At 41.9% G+C, this 26,924-nt stretch overlaps 1 long non-coding RNA gene across 4 annotated transcripts; it reads left to right on the top strand.

Annotated features, from left to right (window-relative positions):
• Positions 1-217: 217 nt before the first annotated feature.
• On the top strand, positions 218-25,982 carry LOC148899370 (uncharacterized). Of its 4 annotated transcripts, none has more exons than XR_016114861.1 (3): positions 218-308; positions 519-599; positions 24,559-25,982. It is a non-coding gene; the product is annotated as an uncharacterized LOC148899370 (long non-coding RNA). The 4 variants fall into 4 exon arrangements; XR_016114862.1 differs by lacking the exon at positions 218-308 and having other exon boundaries at positions 401-599; positions 24,559-24,626; positions 24,701-25,982; XR_016114863.1 differs by lacking the exon at positions 218-308 and having other exon boundaries at positions 401-599; positions 24,559-25,229; positions 25,612-25,982.
• The last annotated feature ends 942 nt before the right edge of the window (positions 25,983-26,924 follow it).

Here is a 26,924-nt window from a genome sequence, read left to right as displayed (position 1 = left end):
TTGCTTAATTTATTATGCACTTATTGACAGTTTTTCTCCGCATTATGTGTGTGTGTGTGTGTGTGTGTGTGTGTGTGTGTGTGTGTGTGTGTGTGTGTGTGTGTGTGTGTGTGTGTGTGTGTGTGTGTGTGTGTGAGGGGGGGGGGGGGCGTGAGTAGCCCACTTGTTGGCACACACACACTCTGGCTGGAACATGACTCAGATGTCACCAGAATAGGGTGAATCTGCCTTTGCCTGCCAACTGCACATACTTTCAAAGTCAATATTTGCAAAAGCCAATCAGAGTTCCGTCCCCCCTTATTTGTAAGGTAACAGCGATAAAAAGAGTCAATGGCACCAGAGGTACAAATGGCAATGTTTAAACTACTGTATCCTTGTTTTTCTTCAGGTAAATGTAAAGCAGAGAGCTGAAAAGGCCATTGAGCACGGCAGAGGTTTATTTTTGCCTCCAGCCCATGTCCTGCCTAATTCTCCACCCTGTTTTCCTGCCTTTGAAGCTGACGGCCTTTTCTTTCCAGGAGCCAGACAGGACAGACCACATCCTGTAAGAATCAGGAAGGAGTGCTTTCTGTGAAGCGCTGCGGATGCCTTCAGCACAGGTAACAAGCTCGGGCCACATCTGGCATGTCACATCATTTTAAAGCCATTGTGTCTCTACTCCAGGTTTTCTATTCAAATTCGCACCCACGTTGCAAATTGACTCAACAAATTTCAAATTTCACTTGTGTCTGTAGTTATACAGTTATTTGTTGAATACCTTTTGAGGAATAAAATGATGAGGCAATTATACTTTCAAAAAATCTCACTGTCGTTATGGCTGAGGGGTACCATAACTACCCTGTGGACCATCACATCATTTAGTTTAACACCATGACCTACAATTTAGTCCAGGGGTCGGCAACCCAAAATGTTTAAAGAGCAATATTAGGCAAAAAAAATCTGTCTGGATCCGCAAAATATTAAAAGCCTTATTTAATCGGTACCCGAGTGGACCAGTGGTGAGCGCATCAACCTCACAGTGCAGAGGTCGCTGTGTGGATTTTTCATGTTCTCCCTGGGACCGCGTGGGTTTCCTGTAGGTCAGGGGTCGGGAACCTTTTTGACTAAGAGAGCCATATAAGTAAAATATTTAGAAATGTTTTTCAGTGAGAGCCACACGCACGTGCGCACACACACACATACACACACGCGCGGCCACTTTTCAACAAAATATCAGAATGTATTATTTAAAATAACTTTGTGATAGTACTCGCCGTTAACATGAATGGTTTTCCGTTCCTCGTGATTTGTAAAAATCCAGGCAAACGATCGGAATGAAATTCAATTTGCCGGTCCAGAGGCGAAGTTACTACTAGCTAGCCTGCACACGGCTAATAGGCTTCCACACTTGCTATCTGCAATCTACTTCTCACAGAAGTATGTTGATGCTAACGTTAACATGGGGCTTGTTAAAATGTGACTGACATTCGGCTGTTTCATCCATCGATGGTATTGTTTCATTGCAAATTAGAATCTCCATTATTTCTGAGCGCTATTTAAAGAAGACACTAATGTGCACATTTTAAGGACTTATGTTTCACAATTTCAATGATGAGCTGGCTCTTTTCATGGAGAACGATGTAATGGGACACTATTTTTCATCAGGTCATACATTTAGGTTTCATTACCAAGTTTGATATGCACCTACCATACTTTCTTTAACACCATCGGCCAAACCGCCCCTTTTACTACGCGCCACACTGAGGTCTGTGTTCCCATTCGCCTGCGTATGATATTAAAAGGAGCAAACTGGAGAACTCAAATCCTGCCAAAACCCTCTTTCATGCCCAACTGTCGAACTTTGCCAGACTATTGCATTCTGGCGTAATGAAAACAGGCACACATTCAAATAATTTAACCTCAATCCAGAAAGCAAGAGTGACAGTGGCTCTCGGTCCCACCTCTGGGAGTACAGAGTTGATTTGCTGTACAGTCAGCGCTCAAGTTTGGGTACCCGTCCCTTCCAAATATACAGCTTTCATTTAGACTATCGAGATACATTCCAGCACTCTTGGACTTGTGGAACTGTAACCAGAAGCACATGATATAGCGAAATTTATCCACTCTGTGTTAAAATTGTAATTCGCCAGTGCAATAACAAAGTAATCTGTAATATGAAATCAATCTCTTTCCTTGCATTTACTTCATGTTGTATAAACTTCAATTGCAATAAATATGGGAGCCAGGACCTTGTGTAAAATACGATATTTTGCAAATATTACATCAGAAGTGTCCAAGTCAAGGCCCGCCACATCATTTTATTCAGCCTGCGAAAGTAAATAAAATGTGAAATTCCATGATGCTTGCTAAAATCTGAACCAAAATTTCAAATCGTCATATGTAAACCACAATAGCAGTCATTATTCTTGACTTCAGATTTGAAAACTTGTGATTTCTATATGTAACATTCTAATGGCTTCCCCAAATTCATGACGGCCATTAAGAGGAAACCGTCACTACAATGTGGTCCACGGCAAAAAAATGAGTTTGACACCACTGCATTACACTGTTTTGAATCTGATTCCTGGCTGCAGCATGTTCCACAAAAAGCTGAGGGACGGGCAACAAAAGATTGCAATCACCTGTTTTGGACTTTCCATGGATGAACAGGCTAATTGGGAAGGAGGTGATTGGGTATTAAAGGAGTATCCCTAAAAGGTGCAATTGTACCCTATGAATGACGTGGTATGGTTCACTACTTTGTGAATAACTCAGAGAGCAAACGCTCCTAAAATGAGGCTTAAAATGATCATTAAATTCCCACGACCTTCAACTCTCTGTGGCACTTTGCTCAGGTTTAACTCATAATTTTAACACTAGCCATAAGATCTAACCTTTGTAGACGACTGTGCTGTCTCGACAATCGAGTGCAATGCCTGAACAGTGATTGGCTATGACTAATAATACCTACTGCATTGTCTTGAACCCAAACTCAAAGCCATGTCCAGTCTAGAAGTGACAAGAGCCCCTATGTGGCAGTGGTCACCTTTTAATAATATGATTAGGTTGATCATTGTAAGTCAAATCTGTATTACATTTCATTTGATTATTTCTCTTCTTATATTTTATGTGGAATTAAAAAGCTATGAGAGACCAAAAAGTTTAAAGAGGACTGGAGGTAAGTACTGCGGGTATCTTTAATAGGTGCTTTGGAAGTTGCTGGAAAAGCCTTGTGGCTGCAAAACGTATCGACCTATATGGTGCAGATTCCACAAGAATGCATCCTTAATATCTGCGCTCTTATGAGCAAGGGGAATTGAAATATAATACATTCCTGGCTGTGCAAACTTAAGTGGTGTCAAGAAAGACTTTTCCCAGAAAGTTGATATGGAAATTGGCAATGAAACTGAAACACCTGAGGCGCTTACAGGAAAGAGAGCAGTGTTGCAAACTGTTTGTTTGCCAATTCACACGTCAGGGGGGAGAAAAGGCTGAGCAAGCATGGATGGGTGTGTGGATCCAGTGATCCTCTTCCTGGCACTTGTCACTGCACGTTCCCGGTGAAGAATATGACTATAACAGCTGGGTGACTAATAAAGCAGGATTTGGACATGTGTGTTGTTTTTGGAGGGCAGAATTATATTTTATGTCTTTTAGGCTTGCAGATCATATGGTTTGTTTTATGAGAGGAGGAAATTATGTTCATCAAGACTGAACTTCAAAAGACAAACCCTCCTCTTCACTTGCTATAAATTTTATGTCCTGCCAATGAAAACTGAACGCCATTCAACAAATCAAAGGCTGGTTAGGAAAAAACAACAAGTATTTCACAACAAAGGTGGTTAACATCAAGTGCGGTGGACAGTCATCTAGAATATGGCTCTGATTCTCACCAATTGCCAACACGACATATTTAATTTCACTAAATTGCTCCAAATATATATGCAATGCTGTCAGGGCCTTCAAGGCCTTCTCTGCAGGCCTAAACGATATCAGAAGAACTGACCTACATTGAAAACGTTGTTTAAATTTAGATGAAATTAAGTATTGTCCATGACCATTAATGAATGAATTAAGTGTTGTATTTATCACCGTATTTTGTCTTCATGTATGTAATATGATATGTTTTGGCAGCACATCTTGAAGTCGTTTGTAGGTTATCTTTTTATTTTATGTCCAACCAGATTTCAGCCCCAATGTCTTGCCATGCCATCGTGAATTACCCTCAGCTATATTTATTTCTTCATTCATTTTGAGAATTTGAAACTATCATATTTCAGATTTAGGAGAGCGACCCAGCATGATTACTTATGAGTCGGTCAACAGCTGAATACTTCTTGGTGACTAACATGCTCTTTATTTCATGAATGAATTTTCAAAGGGAACCTAAAAAAAATAAAAGAAAGCCAAGATATTGTGAGGACTAGTTGGAGAAGCTTTGAAGTTGAATGATTAGGAGTCAAGGATTAATTGGTAACTTTTACAATGTCCACACTGTATATCTCAACAGTGCTATTAGCAAAAGACAATAGTGTTTGTCTACAAATAAGCATCTTTGTTGAGTACAATATATTGTATTTATTTATTTTGAGTACAATGTATTTTATTTATTGATCTCCTAATAACATGTTATGAACATTGAATCTGAATGGGTGCGTGTATGTTTGACTATATACCGTGTATATATAGAAACAGATGCATATAAATATCTGGAGCATGCAAGGAATCAAAAGGCACGGCGAAAGGTGAAAAGGGGCCATTTGTTGCTCTGGCATATAGTCAGACTCAAGGAAGTGACAGCAGTGCCCGAATGCCAAATGGTGCTCCAAGTGGGTCGGTGCTCAATCACACACTGCCTGTATGATATACGGACTACATCATAAGTGCACCTGTGCAAACATTCAGAAGGAGGGGCGGCAGGGGTATCGCCCCCTTGGAGTAAGCAACGGTTTGCACACAATAATTCTCTGTAGGTTAGTTTTCTGTCTGTTTGGTGCATTAGTTGTAGTTACACATCAGAAAAAATAGCCTATAGTGGTTGCAATATGCGTACAAAAAAATAAACGTCAATTTTCGAATTTGTCAATGTTGGATGCAGTCTCGTCTCAGGAAACTGCTGTCTGACTCCAAATATTCTTCCTATCACGAGTGCCAAGACCACATAAATGCATTTTATAGCCTTATTTGCATCCTTGGGTTTATGTTCTTTGTCTTTTATGGTTGACAGCCTATATGGTTTTTGTGACTCACCCCCCCCCCCCCCCCCCAAAAAAAAAAAAAAAAAAAAGAAACGCTTAACAACTGATGCCAAAGCCCTGTGGTGTGAGTGATTGTATGTTTAGGTGTGTCTCGAAGGACCAGTGTGTTATTTTATGTCAAAGGTCTCTCTATTGATGGATACAAAATACTTCTCAGAGCCCAAGGTTTCTTTTAAAACGTATTGGGGATGCAAGACGTACTACAAACACTACTATTTTATTCCTCACCAGATACAAGATGCACATTTTAAACCTAAAGAAATGAACTAACGATCATGACAAATAAATAAAGTGAACACTTCAGTCCCTATTGCAATATGTTAAATCTAACCATGACCTAATTGAGAGAAAAATTACTTAAATACAACCAAAATCATTGACTAATAAGGATTGTTTTCACAATCGGACAACATCTGTAGTGTGGTCGGAAAATTACATATACCAGTGAGGGAAAACAGTGCACTAGTTGACAATTGCATGCTACTTCTAGTACTAATGACATTATAATATTTTATTTGTTAACATCTACTGCTTAATTAGTAGTACTAGTGCAGTGTTGCATCACAAATATTGTATTTTTCAGTATAGAAGGTGCACTCAAAATCCTTGATTTTCTTCAAAAGATGATGTAAATTTCTCCACTGTGAGACTAATAAAGGCATATCCAATCCAAATCCAATCCAATGACCCTGCGACTTATACGCCAAGCGCCTTAGATGTGAATTAATATTGAGCCACAACAAGTCTCACAACCCGACATCCATCCATCCATCCATCCATCCATCCATCCATCCATCCATCTATCTATCTATCTATCTATCTATCTATCTATCTATCTATCTATCTATCTATCTATCTATCTATCTATCTATCTATCTATCTATCTATCTATCTATCTGTCTGTCTGTCTGTCTGTCCGTGCGTCCTTCTGTCCGTCTGTCCCTCTTTATTCGTTCATTCACCTATTTGTTTGTTTACTTGCTTGATTGTTCATTTTGGGGGGTTACTGTTTACTGTATGATGCAAAAGATACTGCAATGCTTTTGAAAATGTTTAAGTAGTTAATCCATCCATCCATCCATTTTCCGTACCGCTTAGGGTCTGCAGGGCACACAAAGCCAAACAACCATTCACTCTCACACTCACACCTAGGGACAATTTGGAGTGTTCAATCAGGCTGACATGCATGCATGTTTTTTTTTTAATGTGGGAGGAAACCGGAGGACCCAGAGAAAGCCCACACGGGCCCGGGGCGATCATGCAAACTCCACATAGGGAGTCCGGAGCGGGACGCGAACCAGCGACTTCTGCACTGTGAAGCCGGCGTGCTAACCAATCGACCACCAGACCGCCCCTTAATTCAACAAAATATTATTATTATTATTATTATTTCACAATAAAGCTGACTGACTTTTTTTGACTTTGATAATTTGAAAAAATCCTTCAAAAGCAAACACGAAGCTGTAGCATCCATTGACGAAAATAGACTGTCTCACATCTCCGTTATTTTTGGAATCCATCAATCTTGAAAGGTTGATGTTATTTTTTTCCATGACCAAATAAAAAAAAACTCTCTGGGACAAACCTAGATTAATTCCAGAATCTCAGGAGAAAATATAACAAATGATACAGCCCAGCAAGTGTCACTGTGACAGGTTGTAAATTATCGTATTTCCTATTTTGGTTACATTCGCGTAGTTCTATTGGTTTACAAATGATATATATCGAAAATGTTTATTTAAACATGGAACGCCTGCTTCGGTTCATGTTTCGTGTCGGACCGATTTAGATCGTTGGACCGGAAATTGTTGTGCGCGTACGTTTGCATTAGATCGGGGCATTCGAAGTAAACCACTGTTGAGTCAAGACGTATCACATTGCTTGTCTTGTGGTTTTTTTCTGGATCCCACAACACCGTATCTCCCTTACTATAGTGGAGAGCGCAACATTTTGGAGGCACCGCTGGGATATTTGCGTTCGAGTGTTGTCTACTCGCCGTGGGTAGAAGCTCGCGCCGAATATCCCCAATCAACCCAGTCGGAGTGGCGTCGCCGTTTACTGGTTTGTTTCTACATGTGCTCCAGTTGCATCTCTGTGCGTACAGCCACCACTAGAGGGCACTGGAAGACTTTGAAGTGAATCCGGCCAGCTGAACTGCGTCTACCCTCTCGAAAATGGCGTTAGAGGAATTACAGTTGGACATCAAAGGCAAGTTATTTGGACTGAATTTTCAACAGTTGTCAGAGTTATGTGCTGAAATCCAAATATCTGGACTGGAAAGAGAGCAACTTACAGGAAAGACTCGAGGCCAACTAATTAATATTGTGTCAACCTACATTGAAAGAGCTGAATTAGAGCTAGAAGATGGAGGAATGTCAGATTTGCTACGTATAAAGGACTTGATTGAAAGTATAAAAGATTTTGAACCAGGAATAGCCAAACCAAGTGAAAAAGGTCGGGATGCAGTGCGAAAGAGAAGCATAGTGCCCCCAGACACTGCCCCCTGGCGCAAAGATTTCAAAATATCTGGACAAATAGGTGAACTCGGACAAAAAGATAAACTCACATTTCCTAATTTGGTCAGACAGATAGAAAGTGGGCTCAGTAAAGGCTACCAGGGGGATGAGATCATCGATGCAGTGGTTCGTGCCATAACACCAGGTCTGCAGTTGAGAAGCTACCTCGAAGGGAAAGAAAATCTTACCCTAACTTCTTTACGAAGGATTCTCCGATCTCACTATCAAGAGAGAGGAGCCACTGAGTTGTACAAGCAGCTCTCATCGGAAGTGCAGACTAATAAAGAGTCCCCACAGAAATTTCTACTGCGTGCAATGGATCTTCGTCAAAGGATTCTTTTTGCATCTCAAGAAGCTGAATCAGGGGTGAAGTATGATCCCACGTTGGTCCAGAGTTTATTCCTGCACACAGTTCTGACGGGGTTACAGAGTGACAATGTAAAGTGTGACATGCAACCTTTCCTCCTGCTAACCACCACATCAGATGAAGTACTGTTAGAAAAATTAAACATGGCATGTGCAAATGAAAAAGAGCGACAGGAAAAAAAGAAAAATGCTGCTGCACGGGTGACAACGCTGAACACTGTCCAGGTAGATGACACACCAGTCCCGATTGGGAAGAAGACAGTTTTAAAGCAGAATACTGTTACTGTGCCGAATGAACTCCTTTCAGAGATCAAAGAGATGAGGTCAGAGATGATGCTGTTAAAAGAGCTGCGTGCAGAAGTGTCCCAGATCAAAGAGACTATTCAGAAACCAACAGCCACTTCTCAGCCCACCAGCGGAGGACCTGAACGCCTGCCTGACCACTACCCTGAACAGGTCGCCTTCACTCCACCTTCACAATATCAGGTAGATCCACCAGCCAGGCACTACTACACCCAGCACTCCCCATCAGCTCTTCAGCAGTACCACCCAGCACCAGGGCCCAGGCCGATGAGGGGGGCAGCACAGTTCCAGCAGCGGTTCGCCCCTCCGCAGTACTACATGCCCCGTCGCCCTCAGCCCAGGTGTTATTCTTGTATTCAGACAGGTGAAGAATATTGTCAGCACTGTTTTAAATGTGGCAGTAGTGAACATTTCAGAGCAGGCTGCAAAGCACAGAACTCAGCTAGGAACCATGCTTTAAACTAGAAAGGGTTACTCCAGTGGGACATGGTGTGACCACAGAGACAGATAGGTCCCAGTGTTACAGTGGTGCTATGAAAATGGAATGTAAGCCCCACACACGTGGCCCCGTTCAGAAGAGACATAAGCAGTCATTTGTCGAGCGTACAGATAAGAACCAGTGTGGCAAATTACCTTCGGTCAGGGAGTTAGTGGGAAAGAAATGTCTTATTCGGTGCTTTTTGGGTAACAAAAGGGTTGAAGCACTCTGGGACTCGGGGTCCCAGGTGTGTGCTGTAGATGAGTTATGGAAACAAACAAACTTACCTGACGTGTCATTGAAAAATGTGAATGAACTTATTGACCCTGATAACACTCTCAATATTGTGGCAGCTAATGGAACGGATATGCCTTATGTAGGATGGCTTGAGATATCATTTAAACTTGGTGCTAATGATCCAGGGCTACTTGTACCAGTATTAGTACTAAAAGGTGACCAGCAACAGTGTCCTATCATAGGGTTTAATGTCATTGAGCGTCTTGTGTTAGATAGCCTCTCTAATGAGTCACAAACAGGGGATACAGAAAAGCTCTTGAAATCGGTTAGACTAGCTTTTCCCCACCTTAAGCGCAATAAAGCTGCCACTTTCATAAAAGCAGTTAGTCTGGGACAAGCACATGAGTACCGTGTAAAAACAACAAATGAGAGATTCACTATAGCCAGGCATAGCTCACTTATTATTCCATGCAAAGTACAGGCTAAGCCCTTTAAGGAAGATGTTACATTGGTTTTTGAGCCAAGTGAAAACCCACAGTGGCCAGATGGCCTCGAGCTTTGTGACTCGTTGGTCTCAGTTAAGGCAGGTTCCATCCCTAGGATAGTTGTTAGTGTCCAGAACCCTACTAATCATGATATTAGGTTTCCAGTAAAGGCTATTATTGGTACAGTGCAGTCGGTAGGGTCTGTCTACCCAGCTAACATATTTAAAAGGGACCTTCCTTCAGTGGTTGTCAATGAGGTCCATGTCCAGAATACCACCATCGCTCTCAGTGAGCAGTGGGACCCCCCAATTGACCTTTCTCATTTGGACGAAGATAAAAGAAAGACTGTTCAGCAGATGTTGAGAGAGGAATCGGCATCATTTTCAAAATCGGACGACGACATAGGGTGTGTGGAAAACCTACAAATGGACATTTTGTTGAAAGACACTGAGCCTGTTTCAAAGACATATATGTCTGTCCCAAAGCCAATGTACAGAGAGGTGAAAGACTATTTACAGGACTTGATAGCGCAGGGGTGGGTGGAAAAGTCCACTTCCTCCTACTCATCCCCTGTCGTCTGTGTCAGGAAAAAAGATGGTACACTGCGCTTATGTATTGATTACAGAGAGCTGAACCGGAAAACACACCCTGACCGGCACCCCATCCCACGGGTACAGGACGTGGTGGATAGCCTTGGGGGTAACACCATCTTCTCGCTGCTGGACCAAGGCAAAGCATACCACCAGGGGTTCATGTCCAAAGGGAGCCGACACCTGACTGCCTTCGTGACCCCTTGGGGCCTTTATGAATGGATTCGAATTCCGTTTGGACTCATGAATGCACCAGCAGCGTTCCAGCGGTGTATGGAACAATGTCTGGAGGGGTTACGGGACGAAATATGTGTCCCCTATCTTGATGACATTCTTGTTTTCAGCGGGACATTTGACAACCACGTTGAGGACGTCAGACGAGTGTTGCGACGTCTCAGGGAAAATGGAATAAAACTCAAAGCCCGAAAGTGTGACCTCTTTAAGCCGGAAGTGAGGTACCTCGGCAGGATTGTCTCTGCTGAGGGGAGCAGAATGGACCCGGCAGATACAGCAGCAGTGCGTGCCCTGAAAAACAAGCAGCCAGGCACTGTCGGTGAGCTTCGAGCCATTTTGGGACTATTAAGCTATTATAGGCAATACATCAAAGATTTCTCTTGTATCGCTAGTCCCTTGTATGCTTTGCTTAAAGCCCCTCTGAATGTTGAGACTCAGCAGCATCAAAGACAAAAATGGAAAGTGAGACATAACAGTGTGTCTTCCAACACACGTATTGAGTGGAGTGATGAGCATCAGTCAGTGTTAGAGCAGCTAATAGACTGTTTAGTTCAACCACCAGTTTTAGGTTTTCCTGACTTCGCGCATCCTTTCATTTTGCATACAGATGCCTCTAACCGGGGTTTAGGTGCTGTGTTGTACCAAAGACAAAATGGCAAACTTCGCGTGATAGCCTATGGCTCTCGGACATTAACTGCAGCTGAGAAGAATTATAATTTACACTCGGGCAAGTTGGAATTTTTGGCGCTTAAGTGGGCGATCACAGACAAGTTTCGTGATTATTTGTACTATGCACCATTCTTCACTGTGTATAGTGACAATAATCCACTCACGTATGTACTGTCGACTGCTAAGTTAAATGCAACTGGGTGCAGGTGGGTCGCAGAACTTTCTGATTTTAATTTTACTGTTAAATATCGTCCCGGTAAGGAAAATGTTGATGCAGACAGTTTATCTAGGATGCCCCTTGATATGGTAACATATATGGAAGGATGTACAAAAGAAATGTCATATGATGCTGTGAGTGCTGCCGTACAAGCGGTTGACCAACAGAACGAGTCTAGTGCAGCTTGGTCTATGGGAATCTCAGCTATGTGTGCCGAGGTGTCACTAAACACACCGATAGCCCCATTGACTGTTGGACAGATCAAGCTAGATCAAGAGACTGACCCCATTATAGGACATATTATTAGATACAAACTGGCGGAGACGAAACCGCTAGGTACTGAACTAAGAAAGCATTGTCCTCAAGTTGTTTGTCTTGTGAGGGAATGGGACAAGCTACACTTTAATGACAGAGGTGTTTTGTACAGAAAAACGGCAAACAGAACCCAACTACTGCTTCCTGAAAAACACAAGGTGACAGTGTTAAAAGAGCTGCATGATGAAATGGGCCACCATGGTGTAGAAAGGACTCTTTCCCTTGTAAGGGATCGTTTTTACTGGCCCTTTATGCAAAAAGAAATAGAGGACTATGTACTGAGAGAGTGTGTGTGCCTAAAACACAAAAAGCCCAACCGTGAGACCAGAGCCCCTCTTACTAATATTGTGACTACTCAGCCTTTTGAACTTGTCTCCGTTGACTTTTTGCATCTTGACAAATGTAAGGGTGGTTATGAATACGTGCTTGTGCTAGTAGACCATTTTACACGTTTCGCTCAAGTTTATGCTACAACGTCCAAAGCTGGCAAAACAGCGGCAGACAAAATCTTTAATGACTATGCTTTAAAGTTTGGGTTCCCCCTTCGAATTCACCATGATCAGGGTGGTGAATTTGAAAATCAACTTTTTGCTCAACTGAAGGAATATTGTGGGGTTGCGGGTTCAAGGACAACCCCCTACCATCCACAGGGAAATGGACAAGTTGAACGATTTAATCGAACACTGATCCAGATGTTAAAGACACTGACAGAGAAACAAAAGAGTAACTGGAAAGACTCACTAAACAAACTCGTTTATGCTTACAACTGTACCAAAAGTGAGGTGACAGGGTTCTCACCTTTTTACTTACTTTATGGACGTTCACCACGTTTGCCAGTTGATATGTTGTTTAGTTTGAATCCAGACTCGAACCAGGGTGAAACCAACCAGAAGGACTATGTGAAGAAGTGGAAACAGGGCATGGAGGAAGCGTATGCGATCACGCAAGAAAATAACAACAAAGCTGCTGCCAGGAGTAAGAGACTATATGACAGTAAACTAAAGTATTCTACCCTGTTGCCCGGTGATCGTGTTCTGGTTCGAAACTTAACCCCACGTGGAGGTTCAGGCAAACTGAGAAACCACTGGGAGGATGTTGTTCATACAGTGGTTCGTCAAGTCAGCCAAGACATTCCAGTTTATGAGCTGAAACCTGAGAGGGGGAAGGGCAGATCTAGGATACTCCACCGCAATCTCTTGCTGCCATGTGATCATTTGCCATTAGAGACTTCACTACAGTCCCAGTCCAAGGAAAAGTCCACTCGGCAACGACCGAACAAGATGCCGGAAATGGATCCGGAAGAGGATGATGAGGAGGATGAGTATTATCCAGTGTTGCATCGCCAGAGCACCCGACCAGACTCACCAGAACCGCGGGACGTGAGCTTTGTGGAGACAACCCACCATGATGACAATCAACTGGGGAATGAACTGCCGGGGACGGAGCCGGGAGCTGCGGAAGTTGACCAATCTCAGGAGGGCAACATTGGTCCGGAAAATGATCCACCTGTGACAGCGTGTCCCCCTTTTCCCCAGCCACCCCCCAGTAATCCTGATATTGGGGGAAATCAACGGCCACGACGAGAACACAGGAGACCCAAGGTATTCACGTATGATCGCCTTGGTTCGCCATCTTGCTACAATGTAGGGACAGTACCATATCATGGTGAACAGACAATGCCTTGGATGTATGGCGCACACCCCTATTATGCCACGAAATACTACAGAAATGGTTAATCGACACTTCGGTTTAATAGAACAGTGAGATGGAAACAAGAAGACCCCGATGAGCCCTGTATAAGTAAAACGGAATGTATGAAAAGAGTTCCAGTCTGTAAACTGTTCATTATTATAGTTCATATTTGGATGCAGTTCATAATACCGTGCGTCATTGTTTTGGGCACGTCGTCCAGCGTAGTTATGTTTTTACTAGTACATATGTTGGGGACAACATCTATTTTGAGGGGGAGTATGTGACAGGTTGTAAATTATCGTATTTCCTATTTTGGTTACATTCGCGTAGTTCTATTGGTTTACAAATGATATATATCGAAAATGTTTATTTAAACATGGAACGCCTGCTTCGGTTCATGTTTCGTGTCGGACCGATTTAGATCGTTGGACCGGAAATTGTTGTGCGCGTACGTTTGCATTAGATCGGGGCATTCGAAGTAAACCACTGTTGAGTCAAGACGTATCACATTGCTTGTCTTGTGGTTTTTTTCTGGATCCCACAACACCGTATCTCCCTTACTATAGTGGAGAGCGCAACATCACCATTAAGTCTGGGATTCTGGTTAGGGTTAAATTGTGGGACTCATGCAACTGCAGTCTTTCAACAAGGTCGCTTGAAATTGATTCCGATGTAGCTGGGAGTAAACTGCCTGTGTTTGACACGGATTTCACATGTTTGAACAAACCTATATTTTCCTCGGGTTTCTTTGTTTATCTACCTATTTGTTTAAAATGTGCATAAAAAGCGGAGAGAGGCATTCTGTGTCCAAAAAGTAAAAGGAGCGAAAATATAAGTCACTCCGTCGTGTTTATAGAGAAGTCAATCGTTTTGCCTTGGTGTCAACACACATTGAAGATTATTCGAATTGTCAATTTCAAGGTGAGGGGAGCCCAATATTTTCTATCAACCTTTTCAATGTTTTGCCCTTTACGTATATTAACAGTTTACTTGAGAATAATACCGTTTCACAGGTTTGTTTCACATTTGCACTTGACTTCCCTCTCTGGCTTGCACTCAATGTGGAAAATGTTCCATTGCCATTTACTCGTAATGAATCGACGTGCATTCATAAACATCTTTTTATTTTTATTTCTGCTGAATTTTTCCCAAGGCTAGACTCTTGGCCCAATTTGCCAACCCCAAATTATGGGAAGAGAACGTCGTATGAAGTGGCTAATTAAAAGTGTTTATTACTCCAAGTACATTAGGCAGCCTTTTATTTCAAAACATACTTTACTGTATAATTCTTTTTTATCAACTAAACCATGGCAAAAGCTGTAACGTGAAGCTGGAGAAAAACATATGCTGGCTCAATCATTGTAATTTTATTCCTGATTGGACAGTTTCTCGATACTGGTATTTTTTTTGCCCTTAGATTCCAAATCCTGAATTGGGAGTGGGAGAAAATTATAAAGAAGGCTTGTTCACCAGACCAAACAACCGCTGAACAAATAGCCATTTATTGCAATTTTTGTTTCCTCATCCCCTCTTTTTAGGAAGAAAGGTAAATATACCTCTCCAGGCTATAAACTGGACCTGAAACAGCCCAAAGTCATTGTCTGCTCTCCAGTTTAATGCAGCAAGATATTCAGCAATTCATACTATAATCAGACTACAATATGATGGAAGCACTACTGATGAATTCAAGAGCGCAAGAATCCCATTGATGGGATACGTTCTGCATGTCCCTGTCAAGCTTCAATATGGTGTCAATTGCAAACATTACATGTGCATGTTGATACATTGGCGTTCTCGTTGGCAGACATAGCCCTTCATTTTCTCAACAGTAATAAGTGAGGTACGGTAATCATCAGTTTTGTCTGCATGGATGCTGCAGATGTGTCCTCTCCACCCCTGGAGGCTTTGATGTGCTTTCAAGAAGACCACAACAGAAGGAGACTCGAAAGAATAGAAAGTCAGCCAAATATGGTATGTTTTCATCCACCAGATCTACGAGGATGTTACAGAAGTATAACTGGAGGGGTTTTATTAACCATTTTAGGGACAGCGGTAGCTGGACTAGGTAGTTCATCCTATTACTTGTTATTTTTTTTTTCTTTCTTTCCTTTCCTCTTCCTTGCACAAGTTTTCTGCTCTGTTACTTCAGAGTCGAGTGAATGCTTGCGCGAATGGCTGCCACTGCTCACCTGCACAAAAAAATCCCGTGACTGTAAAGTGTCCTTGAGAGTTTTGAATGGCGCTTAGAAATTAAAGCCGGCGTGCTAACCAATCGACCACCAGACCGCCCCTTAATTCAACAAAGTATTATTATTATTATTATTATTATTATTATTATTATTATTATTACCAGGTTAAAGGATGTGTGAAAGGCTTAAAATGATTCAAAGATTATAAAAGTAAACAGTATTCACATTTTGATTTGTAGAAATAGAAGAAATCATACGCATATATGATGTATTCACTCTTTTTGGGATCGCACAATGGTTGACGATTGCAAATAATTATGGTGTTACTGTAGATTCTTTGGTGAGTTATTTTAATTCAAACTCAGATACACGCTTGGTATTCATAGTGACCAAATACTCCATAGAAGGTTTCAAATGTAAATGAATTGACGTAGTCTGTAATTACAAAGGTAGTTGTGATGTGACCATGTTCCGACAACAGTGTAAGGGAAAACCAATGTACCGCATCAGATTTCCATTGCAATGTACAAAACCATGAAATGTAAAAGATGTGTGCTCAACACCACAACACCCCTCATCTTAGAATTGCCCCTGGTCTGCCACCCTTAATGTGAGGCCATGGTGAGGCTAGAGAAAGAGTCTTCTATTTATTTATGCATGACAAATAGTGGAATATATGATTCTTGGATGACAGACTGCGGCTCTGTTGACCTACTCTGTCCGATGGCAAGGAAACCAACTGGGCCAAAGAAACTCTGACACTGCAGGTTTAATTTACGCCAAATATACTCATTCAAGCTCACGCAGTAGCAAATATTTTTGTCAGTGAAAGAAATAAATCATGACATGTATAACTTTATTGCTTGCTATACAATCCTACACGTATTGTATTGAACTCGGGCATGTGTGTGCTTGTGTAAACTGAATGCCGAATCCTCAGAGGGGAATACTGCATGCCGGTTTCGGAGAACAACAATAAGCCAGTCCCAAAACCTCTTCATCAAGTATCCTGTGAAAGAAAAAAATCAGAGCTCTGCTATTTCAACAACATTGGAACATTCTTCAGTGGCATTAGAAAATATTTAGAGAAACCCAAGACATTAGCCCATGGTGCTTGGAGAGCCATCGGGCACGAGCTGCCAGGAGAAGATGTGGCTTGGAGGAATGTGTGCTAGCCCGATTTCTCCTTTGCTGCATTCCAACTGCGCCTTTCTTGATGTGTCTGGATTAGCCCTTTTCAAATGAAATACACAAACTGGGCGAGCAGAATCAAACCCTCACCACAACTTACACGTCTGGTATTGTGAAATGGAATGATATCAAATGTAATGCCAAAACACTTTTCAAATTGGCAACTTAAACAATTACAGAAAATCTGCAGTAGTTTATCACAAAAGCAGAGTTTCTTATTATTCTTTTCCCTTCGACTTTTGCCCTTCAGGGGTCGCCACAGCGAATCAGTGTCCTCCATCTTGAGAGGTTTGATTCGCAAGTTTGTTTTGGCCAAGCTTTTAAGTCAGATGGGCTTCCTGACGCAACCCTCTGTATTTATCCGGGCTTGGGACCGTCACAATAAGACACTGGCTTGTGCGAACTTGATACAGAACAAGCAACTCTATGAACTTAATAAAAATGAAGATGCTCGATCAAAGGCCCCTCAAATACAAAATGGTCGTCAGTACAGCAACATTCAAATAAAGTAAAACGACTCACCATTTGATGACAATGCTCTCATCTTAAAGTGGAATGGGCATCTCTTTCCTTACATTTCATCACGAACAGAATTTCAAATATCTTAAATTAATTGGACATTTAAGTGGCTATCGGTGGCTAACAACAAAGAGATGATTCTTGTTTTAGTTTTTTTAAGTTTTTTTTTTTAGGAGGGGTTGAGGTCAGACTGTAAAACATGCAAACTCCACCCCGGGAGTTAAAATTAACAGAAAACTATTTTTTTTGTTCTTGTGGATCAAATGATGTAAAAATGCAATGCAATTTTAATTGAACTTTCTATTAACAATAATCATATAAGCACATTTGCACGTTTCCACAGAGGTTTGACAAGAAAGAAATTTCATCTGTGCCATATGTGAAGCATAGGGCATATTTGACAATAAAGATGACCTCGACCTTGACCTTGACCTTGAAAGTCAATTTCACCCCCTCCTCCGCACACAGTGCAGAGAATTGAAACACACATGCGGGCATCCAAGGACAGATGAGTGGTGTCAAACGGTGTCAGAATCAAAATGAGAATCAGAATCATCTTTATTGCCAAGTATGTAGAACACACAAGGAATTTGTCTCCGGTAGAACACGCTCAGTGACGTGCGGTGAGGTTCATGGCTGGTGAGGCACTGACGTCATCACAGTCAGATTTACAAACATATGAACTCTACAGAGTAGCTTATTCACCATTTGATTGGCAACAGTTAACGTGTTTTGTTTAAAATGTCATGTCAGAATCAGAATCATCTTTATTGCCAAGTATGTAGAACACACAAGGAATTTGTTTCCGGTAGAACACGCTGCACTAGTCAGCATTCTTTATATAAACTGTAGCATAGAAGAAAATGAATTAAAAAAATCTAATTATCATGTTACCATCACTTATAAATGAAGTCCATGCGCCGCTCCTTCTGAAGAAAGGCATCAATAACTTTCAGTTATTGATGCAACAGTTTTAAAAGTCTCTCTATTTCTTTCAATTTAGATATGTAATCCTCCATTCTTAAAATAAGGCCAAGCAACACGAAAAAATGACTGGATGGTTGCACTTAACTTGCTAACTGTTTACTGTAGCTTGCTCTCACTAATTCTATTATTCTGCAGCCAAGGAGGTACAAGAAAAAGCTGTAATCACCATCGCCCCCTGTCATGAGGCAGGAGAACTGTGTGCCTCACCTATGCACACAATTTTGATTAAAATAAAATAAACACTGTAGTACAGTGTTTTTAATGTACAATGACTGTACATTATATACACCAGCTAAACTGTAGAAATTTAGTTCATATTCTAAAAGCTTTTGAACACTTTAATAGCGATATGCAGAGGGACACCAATGCGGTCTCACTGCAGAGGAAGCCAGCACAGTTAGCATAGTGATTGCGAAATCCATGGTGAGGCTCAGCTGGCTGCTGCCTCACCGCTCGTCTCTACTTAGTATTTGAACAGTAAATGTGAAAATTCAGCAATTTTGAAAAAAAAAAATCCAAAAACGGTGAAGTTAAATGGAAAAGTACTTTAAAGTACAAATCACTCAATAAATATAACTGTTTAATTTACTTTTTCATTTGATATTGCCATGATGACAGGTGAGGCACAACCTCACCTGCCTCCCCTGACTGCACGTCACTGAACACGTTGCACTTGTATCATCAAAACATTGAGAAAAATGGAGGCACTATACAGTTATTATTTTGGGTTACTGTTTCGAGAGTTAATGGCTTGGGGCAAGAAGCTGTGTAAATGTCTGCTGGATGTGGATCGGTAGCACCTGCCTGAGTGGAGTAGCTGGAAAAGGTGGTGGGCAGGGTGCAGAGGGTCCAGTAGGATTTTCCGCGTTTGGATTCTTGCAGTGTGCAAGTCCTCGAGAGGGGGTAGGGCGGTGCCAATGATTTTTTTTCCGCCGTTGAAGTGGGATTTTGTCCATTTTTGTGGTGGTCCCGAACCAAACAGTCATGGATGAACACAGGATGGATTCAATGACAGCTGTGTAGAAATGCAAATAATGCTGCCTGGGAATTTTGCTGCCTCGCTCAAGGGCACCTCAGCAGTAGTCAGAAAGCAGCTCTCCAACTAGTTTAATTTTTGGTCCACAGCAGGTCATGAACTGTGTAGCTCACATTTCAAAGTGCAAGTCTTCACAAATGAGCCACTGCTGTTTTTTAATGAATTTCCTGGGAATCTGTCCCTGCATGACTGTGCCGCAGTGCGCAAAGTAAAGTCTGGAAAAACTTGCCTGGTTGCATTTGATGTGGATAAACTTGAAAGCCGCGACCTCAATCCCATCAGTTTTTTTGTGCTGAGCTTGAATAAAGACTGTGGTCCAGACTTTCTTGTGCAACATTAGTGACCATCCATATTTGCCCATATTCAATTGTGGTGACCCAATGCTTTAGTTTATGCAGCATTGTTCGACCGCAAAATTATTTCTGGACGACTCCGAGTTAGACTTTGCTAGGTATTTTGTGGACAGTTGATGGTTTGTGGCTGTTGTTTCTGGCCCTTTTCATTGCACCCTGTCAGGTCTCCAGCTGCCCTCTCAGCAGTTGAGGTGGGGTCAACAAGCAGACAGCAACAGTGTTTACATAACCTCCAATTCCAACTTCTTCATCTGTCAAGCTTTTGTAAACGAGTCAGTGCGAGTCAACCTTGATAGCTCTTCTTTCCTTCATCGCAAACCGCAGTCACTTGCTGCATGGTCCACACAGAATCATACTTTGTGGAGTCAAACTTGACGTCACAGTTAGCCACGTGCTACGTGGTCGGTCTTGTTTTAGTGACAGCTACGCCGATTTGATGCTGCATCGTTATCCAAGTTCATTCTTCACGTTGTATCCGTCAGAGCATCGCACAAGGCACGTGTGCACAGTAGAGAGTATTAAAAGTGTGTATGTAGTAAATGTGTGAAAATGCTGCTTTACACTTTGGTTTTGATAAATGTAAGCATGAAGTCATTCTGGCAAGGTGGTAATACGCTGGAGTGACTGGCATATATTGGCTCTTTTCTTTGCAAACCCGGGGGGACTTGTCGTAGAAGTCCAAGGCAAAGCTGTGCCCTTGCCTCAATGAAAATATAGTGTGGAAAGTATTTGCTAAAAAAAACAACTCAATCCCATTTGCCACTAAACAGCACGAGATGGACTGCATAAATCAGTAGCAGACGCAGCTCATGTGTGATTGCCAAAATAGCTAAAGTAGTTAGGAGAGTTAATATTAACTAATTCACTGCTAGACGTGCAAAATGTGTCCACTTCAGTGCCAGGGTTTTTGTCTGTCACTCAAATTCCAAGACCAGCAGAATATTAGGTTTTAACACAATATACACATTCAATCCAGTGTTACAAACTGGGCGGCTGTCCAAAATACAATACATCCATTGGTTTATACCAGGGGTGGGCAAACTTTTTGACTCGCGGGCCGCATTGGGTTCTAAAATTTGACAGAGGGGCCGGGCCAGGAGCATTTGGAGGGAGTGTTTGGGCCGGAAATACTAAACCTAAAGCATTAAAGGACAACCGACGCCACCGGACAAGTTATGTCCATAATTTATAATATCACTTCAAATGACTTCGACTGAGCACATTTTACAAAGATTCCACAGCATATAGCTATAGTTTAAGTTTTAAGACTTGCGCTGAATATTCATCAAGTCTTGTTTTCGAGTTGATGACGATCCCCATGTGACGTCACGTTTTGACCGCCCCTGACCGAGAAAGCGACACACAATGCATTTTGGGTACTTTGATTGGTCTGAAAACTTCGTGTTTATCCGTGTTGGTGGCGAAATTAGAAGGAAAACACATAAATAACGCCATGGTAAATCGTTGTGTGTTGCACCAAGACAACTATTTGATATTCGCTGACACAAATTCCCAGCTGACAAATCAACCCATTTCCAACGGAGCTTGGGCGCAATCTTCTGCATTTTCTGGGTGCTACATTGCTGTCATTGACGGCTCGAATTGATATGGGAGGACTCCTTGAATCAATTGCAAACATTTATGCTTTCCTCTTCAGAACTATTTGAATCATATTCATAACTGGATGAGTAAAGAGAAAGCATCTTCTCCGAATCTGAAGCCATTGTTTTGATTCTCGAGCAAGGCAAGACGTCTTGGCGTGACGTCACGAACAAGGGGATGGGACCTTCTGAAACTGGCCATTTCCGGATTCATTTTGAAGTCATTTTTATTGGTGTTTTTCATTTAACTAAAAATATCAGCCTGCCTGATTTGGGTATTTTAGATGCTATAAAACGTTTTTCTGATGTCAGTGGGAAACAAAAAAAATGGTGCCGGTTGTCCTTCAAATGTAGTGTGTACAAACCTCATAGCACAGTAAGAACACTACAACCCAATTTATTAACTGTCTTTCAAATGTGAAAAATATCCCTGATTAGTTAATAAATTCGTCTCAAGGAATATGGCGTTTACATACTATTTCGCGGATACTTGGAGGAGGAAATGGAAATAGATTAAAATAACATATGCACTGTGATTTATCAAGATTGCATCTGTTTTTAATAATTTTTCATTGAAGGGGCAAAGTTAAAGAAATCAATATTTATTGAAAAATGGAATCACTTTCAACATTCAAAACATATTACACAACGAAATATTCAAGCTCCATAATACCTACTTGTGTTCAGTGACGTGCAGTCAGTGGAGGCAGGGGAGGCAGAGCCTCACCTGTCATCATGGAAAGCTGTCATGGAAATATCAAATGAAAAAATAAATTAAACAGTTATATGTTTTTAGTGATTTGTACTTTAAAGTTCTTGTCCATTTAACTTCACCGTTTTAGGATTTTTTTTCTAAATCGCTGAATTTTCACATTTACTGTTCAAATACTAAGTAGAGACGAGCAGTGAGGCACCAGCCGGCTGATCCTCACTATGGATTGCGCAATCACTATGCTTACTGTGCTGGCTTGCTCTGCAGTGAGACCGCATTGCTGTCCTTCTGCATATCGCTATTAAAGCGTTCAAACACGTTTAGTATATGAACTAAATTTCTACAGTTTAGCTGGTGTATATAATGTAGAGTCATTGTACATTATAAACACTGTACTCCAGTGTTTATTTTGTTTTATTTTTATCAAAACGCTGTGCGTAGGTGAGGCACACAGTTCTCCCGCCTCATGACAGGCAGGGGGCGCTTGTGATTCCAGAGATACTTCTTACTCCACGTCTGCAGAATAATAGAATTAGAGACAGAAAGCTACAGTAAACAGTTAGCAAGTAAAGTGCAACCCTGCAGTCATTTTTTCGTGTTGCTTGGCCTCACTTTCAGAATGGAGGATTACATATCTAAATTGAAAGAATTTTATAAACTGGACTTTCAATCGAAGCAGGAGGTAATAATTAAAGGAAGACCAACACCGGAGCTAAAAGGTTTGCTTCAGACAACGGGACACAATAATCGCTCTTTTCAGGCGGACTGGTACACACGAAAAGGCTGGCTGTGTGGATGTCCAGCAAGAAACCGCCTTTTCTGCTTTTCCTGCCTTCTGTTCTCAATTTGTGACAATGTCTGGACTCAAATGGGATATTGTGACCTGAAAATTTTACAACGGAGCCTCATCAAAAATGAGCGAAGACTCAACATCAGCATCCACAATGCTAAGGTAAAGGAGAACCGGGAGATTTTAAAAGATCTCATCAATGCCACCTGCTTCCTTGCCAAACAACAGCTGGCATTTCGTGGAAATGATGAAAGTAAGGGCTCTGCTCATCGTGGCAACTATGTTGAACTATTACATGCTTTAGCTCAGAAAGATGACAGGCTAGCGAGTCATTGTGGGACATCCCTATATTTTCTAGCCTGGGAAACAGAATACAGAACGATTTAATTGAAGCAGTTGGTGATGTCATTAGAAATGACATTAAAAAGGAGATCGGTGCAGCCCCATTTGTTGCTGGAGAAGTAGACGAGATTGTCATTCTCAGCACTGAAAACATACAGTCGAAACAGGACTGATCAAGGACGACTTTCTTCACTGGCAGTGATCTCCGTTGAGACAGAGAGACTTTTAAAACTGAAGAAAGATAAGGAAGGCTTCTACAAAGAAGTTATCGATGCCTTTCTTCAGAAGGAGCGGCACATGGACTAAAGGTAACACGATAAAAACGTTTTTTTTATTTATTTTTTTCTATGCTACAGTTTGTATATATAAAAAATGCTGACATAATTTTTTAAACAAAATGCGTTAACTGTTGCCAATCAAATGGTGAATAAACTACTCTGTAGAGTGCATGTTTGTAAATCTGACTATGATGACGTCAGTGCCTCACCAGCCATGAACCTCACCGCACGTCACTGCTTGTGTTAAATTCCGCCAAATCATAGATGGTTTGTCCTGACCGCGCGCTCAACAAACTCCACTGACGCTCTCGCCTTCATGCGCAAACAGTACACGTGTACCGTCGCCGAGCACACAGACGTAGGCTACCTGCAGTTGAAATTTGCATACTCAGCATGGCAGCCAATCAGAAGCCTGCTTCTCTCTTCCGGACTTTCGCAAGCGTTATAAAGTCGTGCAATTGCATGTCATTTTCCAAAATAGATGCACAGAACCTCAGCCCAGAAGAAAGATTCAAAAGAAGCTAACAACATATGTGACGCTACAAAACGTAAATTTACATTAAACCGTGACTGTAAAGTGTACGTGAGACTTATGAAAGGGGGCTTAGTGGCTCGTAGGAAGCAATGCAAACGTTGGATTGTGCACCACAATGACAATAGACTACTGCAGCAAAATCTACAGCCATGCACATTTGCCGTAAATTAAGCAAGGTAGCATTTGTAGTATGTGCATTCTTGATTTTAGAAAAAACTTTACTTTGTGACAATGTTATTAATGTGATTTGTTGTTTCATTGTTTTTTAAGTTGTGAAAAATGGGGCCGGCAACTTTTCACTTACCTGCCCTGTTGTCTGCTAACTTTTTGTCATGAGTTTCAGACACTGTTTTTACTATACTTTGGGCAAGTTCGGCGGGCCGGATTAAAAAGCCTAACGGACCGTATGTGGCACGCGGGCCGTAGTTTGCCCATGTCTGGTTTATATTGCTTTAACAACAGCTGAAGCTGGACCAAAGCGCTAACATGAAAAAAAAGGAAATGCTGCTCCCTTGTGGAACGGAAAAAAACATTGCCAGAAGCCATGACCAGCACTTTATCAGCACCCAAACAAGAAAAAAACAAAACCCGAACAAAATCGGGAATGGCGTTGTACGTCATATTTTCAATTCCCAAATACATTTGTGAATGGCAGTGAATCAGTTAAAAGTGTATTTGTTTCTCAGACAATGCAGATCCTTCGACTTCGGTGTCAAGTGGGAGTCAAGGATGTCTGAAGATGGCCAAGGAAGAGGTGAGTAATCCAGGGCTTTCCTGTGCGGGTGACTCTCATGGAGCACATCTGGTGTTGAGTTTCCATTCAAGCAGCTGGACCAGGGTGTTCTTTCGTGGACATCTTCAGCCTTCTTTTGAAAGAGGATAGTCAAGCATGCATCCCTTCGCGAGGCCCTCAGGACTCGACCACATCAGTCCCCACATCCCCGTTGAGGACACAGCACCTGTGATTTTGGGCTTGTGTGAGAACACAAGATGGTGTCAAGGTTGTTGAAGAAAGACAAGGTGGTGAAAATAAAAAAAATAAATGTTCACATCTCAAAAAGGGTGCGCAGTACCAAGTTGTGAAGTAGCTTTCCTGTTAGTAGAAGACCTTCACACTGACCCGTAAGATTTAGATGAACCTTGATGATGTGTTGATGGGAATTTCCCCAATCTGCAAAAACTACAGGGATATTTTTTTCATTGTATTTTCTCTGGAGATGCACGGTAGAAAATCATTCTGCATTTGGTTTTGTTTGGCAGACCTCTACAGTTTTATTTGGAGCTATGAACTGAAGGATGAGTAGACCAGACGGAGCCACGACACCAGGGGAAATCTCAGAGACACTAAAAACCTAACGTGAGACAAAATAAACGGCAGCGTTTGTTTATTTGCAGTATTTAATCCTCTGGGATCGAGTCCTACCTACCAACGGTGTTAGAAGGGGGCCTTCCCCTATATCTGGTCACCCCCGTGCCTCCTATTAGAAAGCACTATGATTTTAATTTAGGTGAACAAATTGGCTGATAACTGTACACTAATCGACATGGCAATGTTTTAAATATAAATCGCATAGTAAATACAAGTTGTACTTGGTAATCAAAGTCCAAGAAGGCGCCGGTGTAGGCAGCCATCTACGACGAATCATGAACCTTGATTTTTTTTGTCTTGTTTTTGTGTTTTCTTTTGTCACTTTGTGTTGTTGTACCTCGTGTGGAAACAGATACCAATTGTTTTTCAGCGTAAAGGTCGGTGTTGTTGGACAGTCTGCGCCTGGATGGGTGCATGGCTTGAGGAGCCCGCGATGAGAAGAAAGGAGCGTCAGCGCAGAGCGCCGATGCGTATGAGGAACTGTCATGTCTTGGAATTGAAGTGGACGTTACGTTTGATACACTGCTTACTGGATACTTTGTGGAGACAAACTGATAAAAGCTAGGAATTGTTTTGGAAGAATGCCGCCTCAGTGTCGCGCCATAGTCTTGACACCGCCCTTCTGATAAAATAAATATGTTGTGTGTCCATGATGTGAACACACTCGTGATCATGCAGCCATTGTCTGTAAATCATGTGTGTCCGGAATATTCTGCAAATAAACCCTTTGAAGGTACTGTTGATCGACTCCAGCTTTTATTTGGATTACCAAAATACTCATCATCCGATATTAATGAACACGCGGAGGAGAGAAGGCCAGTCTCCTCCAACACTTTCAACATTTAGCTTGTAGTAGACGTGCACGTTCCACGATGACGTCCCTGATCCACTGGTGAAAAGGAGGCCTTTATCCTCTCCTCTTTCATCTAGAATGGCTTAATGTAACAAAGAGGGAACAGAAAGTGCTTAAGAATGAATGACTCTCTATGTCTTTGTGTTGTCATATCTCATCTCATCTCATTTTCCGTACCGCTTATTCCTCATTAGGGTCGCGGGGGTTGCTGGAGCCTATCTCAGCTGTCTTCGGGCACGAGGCGGGGGACACCCTGAATTGGTTGCCAGCCAATTGCAGGGCACACAAAGACATACAACAGATACTCTTACACTCACACCTAGGGACAATTTGGAGTGGTCAATCTGCCTGCCATGCATGTTTTTGGAGTGTGGGAGGAAACCCACGCGGGTCCGGGGAGAACATGCAAACTCCACACAGGGAGGCCGGACCGGGACGCGAACCGGGCGACCTCTGCACTGTGAAGCCGGTGTGCTAACCACTCGACTACCGGGCCGCCCTGTGTTGTCATATTATTTGTTATTTAGTTTTTTTTTGTTCTTTTGACTTCAACGTGGCGCCATGAGAGTGGCTCCCTTTCCAGCAGCCCCTGTTCGTGTTTGTTCTACTTCTTCCTTTCCTATCCTCTTCCTTTTATAACTTGTCTGATGTGAAATGTAAATTTCTCCACTGTGAGAACGTCAGAGCATCTCCTTCGACTGACTTTACTTATTAAACAGTCCAATACTGCCACTAGGTGGCGGGCTATCATCGGTTTTGAACACGTGACTGCGTTGTTATGGCAATGACGCTAACCAATGCAAATCGTAAGCGCCTCACAATATCAAGTC

This window comes from Hippocampus bargibanti, linkage group LG04, assembly GCF_051943395.1.
Source record: "Hippocampus bargibanti isolate YZ-2025 linkage group LG04, ASM5194339v1, whole genome shotgun sequence".
Taxonomy (NCBI): Eukaryota; Metazoa; Chordata; class Actinopteri; order Syngnathiformes; family Syngnathidae; genus Hippocampus; species Hippocampus bargibanti.
This window is presented reverse-complemented; position numbering and strand designations above follow the sequence as displayed.